The following is a 6,494-nucleotide window of genomic DNA, read 5'->3' as shown; positions in this document are numbered from 1 at the left end:
ATACAACTTTTCAAAGACAAACGGGAGTAACACTCAGCACTGCTTTTGAAACAAGTCAATGACCTGCACACAACATCTATCATAGGTCTCTAAATACATTGTCAAGTAGTGTCACCATAAACATCTAATCATTGAGACTCGTCAATTATGTTACTAATGTAAAGTATATGAAGATCTCATATGAAAAACTCAAACACAATGCATTCAAATCAGAGTTTTGTAATGATACACCATACAATCAACGATCTTCTACCATCATCATAGAAAAGAACTCATCAAGCAAGACAAACACCAACATCGCCATTCAAAAGATCAGTTCGCTAAAGTATAAGCCAGTGGATAAAAGCCCTACATACAACTTCTGAAATAACATACAACAGTTTCATAAAGGGTAGGAACTATGTCAATCTCCGCATATCATATAAACCCTGCAATAGAACAAAAACCAATCTTTTCTGATGCAATCTACAGTGAACCAAGGTAGATGTAGATCTTCAGCATACAAAGTTAGGGTCTCTACAAAATTCTTCAAGCAAAACAGTCACAAAAGCATGTATATCCTACATCAAATTCACTTGATCCAATTCATATGGCTCTTTACCCTGTGTATTGAAAGGATCAAGGATGTTCTCATAAAAAGACATTCATACATCATTGCATATTCAAACTCAGAACTTGAACTCTAGTTCTAGAAGAACTCTTGCTCATTGTTTGTCAACAAATTCTGAACAATACATAGACTCAAAAGTAACTTGGATCTGCAAAATAATCATTAAATCTATGCATATACGCCCTCTGCAATAAAAACAAGTTTATGTGTACATATTCAGATCTGAAAAGAACATGTGGTGTGCATGGAATAATTGAGCCTCACTAATAAAAAAAATACATTGATCCAAGAAAGAATATTACAGCATTATATCCATGACTCTCACACATGTAACTTATGATCAGTGAAAAGGAATGCTTACCATACCAAGAGTCTTCAGATCACTTAACCCTCACTCACTGATGCAAGTACCTGTTCCAAAACAAAGGAGACACAACTCATCCAAATCGCACCCCCAACTGATTGACTTCACTTCCCTTTTATAGTCCCTTTTCCTCATCAATACCAAAGACAAATCCATGGGATTTAGTGTTGGTATTATTGACCATATCAATTCAACTTTGTGCGCACAAATTCTAGGGGAAAACCATTGGTTTTTCTCGTGGTTTTTTTATTTTTGTAACGTATAGGAATCTTTGCTTGGACAATATAGGCCTCCCAGAGACGATCGTCACTTGGATGCTATGGGCTTCCCAGAGATAACATTGCTATCTTCGCTTGGAGCATAATTGCTTCCCAGAGAAGATACTCTAACTCATGCAATCACCTCCACTCTGCTCAAAACTTTTACAATGGTCTTCAATGCTTCTCCAATGCTTGTAGAGCCTCTGCAACCATCAGAAACACCTCAATAACATGTCATCAAGCCTTAGTTTTCTTCCTTCATTAACATGTCATCAACCTCAATTTTCTTCACTTTCAAGCATCTTCATACCTTGCCCATATTCCTACAATCGTTCTAAACCTTGTGCAACCTTTTATAATTCCTATGCAATTATCAAGAGTCATCATCCATCCATGACATAGCTATGAATATCAATAACAGTGACATAAAGTGACAAGATCATGATGAAGAAAATGACAAGATATCCAAGTTCACATCAAGGCCAACACTTTAGCCATGATGCCAACATATTCTACTTGCTTGTCCATGAGTCTTATTGAGATCTACCTTCCTATGGTCAAATTGTTTCTAAGAGAACCCGCTCTCATTCTAATTATTGGAATATTCAACAACACTGAGAGGGAGGTGAATCAGTGTTAACAATTTTTAACTTAAAAAACTTGTAAATGCATCCACGGATATAAATAAAAGCACATAAATATACAGAGCGTGGAGATTTCTATGTGGAAGCCCAAAGTGGGAGAAAACCATAGAATGGTTTTCTTAATATATATAAAGATTACATTCAAATTTAGCAGCACTAACTCCTTGGTTTATCAACACCAACTCCCTGGTTTATTAGCACCAATTGAAAGGCAACACAAATTCCCTAATTTATCACCACCAAAACTTGTACAAGAGTCAATATTAGTCAAAGAAAGTTTAACCTCCTGGAAATTACTTTTGTGTCCTACACACACTAAATGGCCTTCACATTATTTTAAAACAAATCACTCTCTTGGACCAAAGTTTGATTAAGGAATCAACCCAAAATTTGTGAAAGGGGTTGAAATGTCGTAGCACCCTGGTTTTCTTTGTGTCCTACACACTAAATGGCCTTCACATTATTTCAAAACAAATCACTCTCTTGGACCAAAGTTTGATTAAGGAATCAACCCAAAATTTGTGAAAGGGGTTGAAATGTTGTGGCACCCTAGTTTTCTTTGTGTCCTACACACTAAATGGCCTTCACATTATTTCAAAACAAATCACTCTCTTGGACCAAAGTTTGATTAAGGAATCAACCCAATATTTGTGAAAGGGGTTGAAATGTCATGGCACCCTGGGAAAGCCAGACACATGCAGAGCAAATGCACTCAACCTCCCCTCATCAAAGTACAATATGGTGGCGGAGACCATACCTTAGCACCAAACCCCCACTTCACCCTAGATTTGATATTCAAGAATGCAGAATTATGAATAGTTATTGTAAAATTATGCGAGTCGCATGTGGGATGGATGATCAACTTATCTATCTCATGATGCAACATAAATGTAGAGCTCAAGGGTTTCCATTTTTCCCTAGTCTCAAAGGGGCGATGATGGTGGTTATGGCAAGTTTTGTGGCCATGCGTACGCCCTACTAAAGTTTCTTTGGCCCTTCTAGAGTGTCTATCCCCTTTTGATATCTGCAATGTGCTATGAATCAGTGTCAACCAACGAATTGGCATGCTGACTTCACCCAATGTCTATACAACGCATAGTAGTAGCCCCATATGGTCGTCATTGGTTAAGAAGGCAACATTTCGACGTATCTCAATATCAAGCACAACTAGTCTCCCCTATTATGCGCCAATTAGCATCCAGGATTACATACAAGCACAAGGTCTCCCTTGTCCACCATAATTAAATTCATCAAGTTGTATGCCCAACACACATGAGGTTACACAAGAAATAACCTGCAATCAAAATGAGAGAAGGCGGCGAGCAGGCTTAGCCACACAGAGGCGACATGCAAGCAGCTTCTCTAAACAAGTAGCTATAGTGCCCAGCAATCATCAAGGAAATCACGCTTTAAAAAGTTGGTCATAGCTGAGGGTAGAAAGGGATCACTGCATAATCATGTCCATCTAACACAAAATCTGGACAGGTAAGAACAAAAAACCTAGAGATCACAATAGGAAAACATGCAACAATTGCAACAAATGAAAGAGAACATGGAAGCTTTGTAATTGGACATGCTTGAAACAAACATGAAGCAACAAGAACAAATGAAGACCATTATTATTTTAATGGAGATACAAGAACAGAAGGTCAGATTGGCCCGCCAATTGGATAAATGGATGCATTGCGCCAACAAATTGAAGGACTGCGAGATCAAGCCAACACTGTGAATTCCAACACCCAGAAAACAATGCTACCAACAGACATGAAGGAAGCTCACAGTTGCAAATAATTAATATTATTTTGTATTAATGGAGAAATGGTTACACAAGTTGTAACATATCTCCTTAATTTAGGATTTGTTCCTAGAGTTTAGGAGTTTGGTTGCAACTTCCTGATCTCTAGTAATGTACTTAATGATGTAATTGCTCATTTGATGAATGTAGAGTGTACGGAGAGAGTTCTCTTGGTTTAAGTGCAGTCTCCAAGTGCAATACTCACCTGTGAGCTGCAACTCCTTCTTTTTCAATTCAAGTCTGATTTTTATCTTGGTATCAGAGCACAGAGTAGGGACAACCTTAATCTTTTTTTAGGATGTATCATTGATTACATAACTATAGTGGCGGTGGAGTATATAGAAGCATTCGTAGAATCAGGTGGACTGCAGTAACACCTGAAGCACAGGTCTCAGATGACTGATCATCTCTGAGCGGAAGAAAGGGTTGGCGTGGTTTCGTCGCGAACAGTCGCGCCATTTCGCGCGGTTTTCATAGAGCTAGTTGCGCCAGAAAGTGCTATTGGCGCAGAAAATCAAGCCTTAATCGCGCCAATTTCGTGAGACACATCGATTCTATTTTCGGTGCGGCTATTTCTCCGTCGAGAAGCGCTAGCCTCTTTCTCTTTGGAAAATCTGCAACTTTTTGCAGATCGGCCTTGCCCGGTGGTGGCACTTTGAAATTTCAGAACTGTTCGGTGGCAGCAGATCGGAGTTTCCCGGTGGTGGTGCATTGGAGTTCCTGATCTACTCGGTGGCAGCAGATCGGATTTGCCCGGTCGTGGCGCATTGGAGTTCCGAATCTGTTTGGTGGCAACAGATCGGACTTGCTCGATCATGGCTCATTGAAGATACAATTTTTTTTTTCTCAGCAAAACAGAGGTTTGGATCTGGTATGTGGTGATTTTTTTTTAGTGTGTCCTGAAAGTGTACAGTTGGATAGACTTATTCATCAGAGGATCAGAAATTTTATCAATCCAATATGAATAACAGTATAGAATCGTATCTCCACGAGTTTGGAAAACTCGATGGATCGAATTTCTCCAACTGGAAATTCAAGATGCAGACTTTACTTAAAAGTGAAAATGCATGGTCGATCGTTATAGGAAATGAGCTGAGACCAGGATCAGCCGCACAAGAACAAGATTGGGATAAAAGGGAGACAAAAGCAAAGGTCATATTGAAGATGTCCATCAAGGAAAATGTTATCCCACATATTAGAGACTGTAAATCGGCCACTGACATTTGGACGATGATCAAAAACCTTTACCAGACGCAGAATACAAACCGTGTCTTGTCACTCAAAGGCAAGCTGTTTGCATTGAAGATGGAGGAGAATGAGTCCGCTGCTGGATTCATTGCTAGAGTCAAAGACCTGAAGGACAGATTGGGAGATATCGGAGAGAAAGTTTCCGATTCAGATCTGGTCACGATCACGTTGAACGGAATGACTGATGAATACCAGATCTTTATCACAGGGCTGTCAGCAAGGGAGAAAGCCCTTGCATTTGAAGAGCTGACAGGGATTCTGATACAGGAAGAAGAACGACGACAAAATTTGAAATCACAAAGCAATGACCTTGCTCTGATGGCAAAAAGGAGACAGTATAGAGGGAAGCAGCATCAGCAACCGCAACAGCAGCAGCAGAAAGGAGCCAACACATTTCAGAAGAGACCGTTTAAAGGTATGTCTGCTAATAATTTTCCCAGCAAAAAATGTTTTTACTGTGGAAAACCTGGACATCAGATTAAAGATTGTTACAAGAGGCAGGCAGACGAAGGAAGAAACAAACAAAGAAAACATAAGGGTTACTTTCTTGAGGAAGAAGAGGATCATAGCCACGAACTTCGACTGTTTATAGTCGATTGTGCCCTTTCAGCTTCAAAGGGAGATGAGGACAACATATCGTATGTTGACTCGGTCGCATCCTCACATATGACTGGTAATAAGGACTGGTTTGAATTTCTTGAAGAAACTTCATGTGGGTCGAAAATCTATTTAGGAGATGATAGTGGACATGAGATCAAAGGATATGGTGACATTCCTGTAAAATTACCTAGCGGTGACATTAGACACCTTAAAAATGTATTGTATGTTCCAGGAATTAAGAAAAATTTGGTCTATGTCTCAATGATTACGGATGAGGACATGCAAGTTCAATTCTTTAAGACTAACTGTGTCATTAAGGATAGCCAGATGGAAACAGTTGCAACAGGAGTGCGTGTGGGGAGCCTGTACAGACTAGATGTGAAGAGTATGCCACAGCAAGCAATGGTTGCAGCTGGATCGACAGCCGAAAATCTCTGGCATCAGAGATTCGGCCATCTTAATCTGCAAGACCTCATCCTACTTCAGAGAAAAGGTATGGTTGATGGACTCCCTGTTTTCCATAATGTTAAGCTGGATTGTGATGGATGTGCATTAGGGAAAATGCATAGAGAAGAGTTCCCTTTGCATGTTAATAGAAAGGAAAGAGACATTTTAGAATTGGTGCATACAGACATCTGTGGACCTATGCAAACCAGGTCATTAGGAGGAGCATATTACTTTCTCTTATTTACATATGATTGCACTAGATTTTCATGGATATACTTTCTGAGTAAAAGGAGTCAAGCCTTTCAGTATTTTAAAGAGTTTAAATCCATGGTAGAAAACCAGACAGGAAAAAGGATAAAAATTCTTCGCTCAGATCAAGGGGGAGAATACAGGTTGGGAGAGTTCATGGATTTCTGCAAGCATCATGGGATTGTGCAACAATTTACAGTGCCCCACACTCCACAGCAGAATGGAGTGGCAGAATGGAAGAACAGAACTCTTGTGGAGTGCGCAAGGAGCATGCTTC

The sequence above is a fragment of the Pinus tabuliformis genome, chromosome 9 (assembly GCF_031772625.1).
Source record: "Pinus tabuliformis cultivar Carrire ecotype Pingquan chromosome 9, CPIR1, whole genome shotgun sequence".
NCBI lineage: Eukaryota > Viridiplantae > Streptophyta > Pinopsida > Pinales > Pinaceae > Pinus > Pinus tabuliformis.
This window is presented reverse-complemented; position numbering follows the sequence as displayed.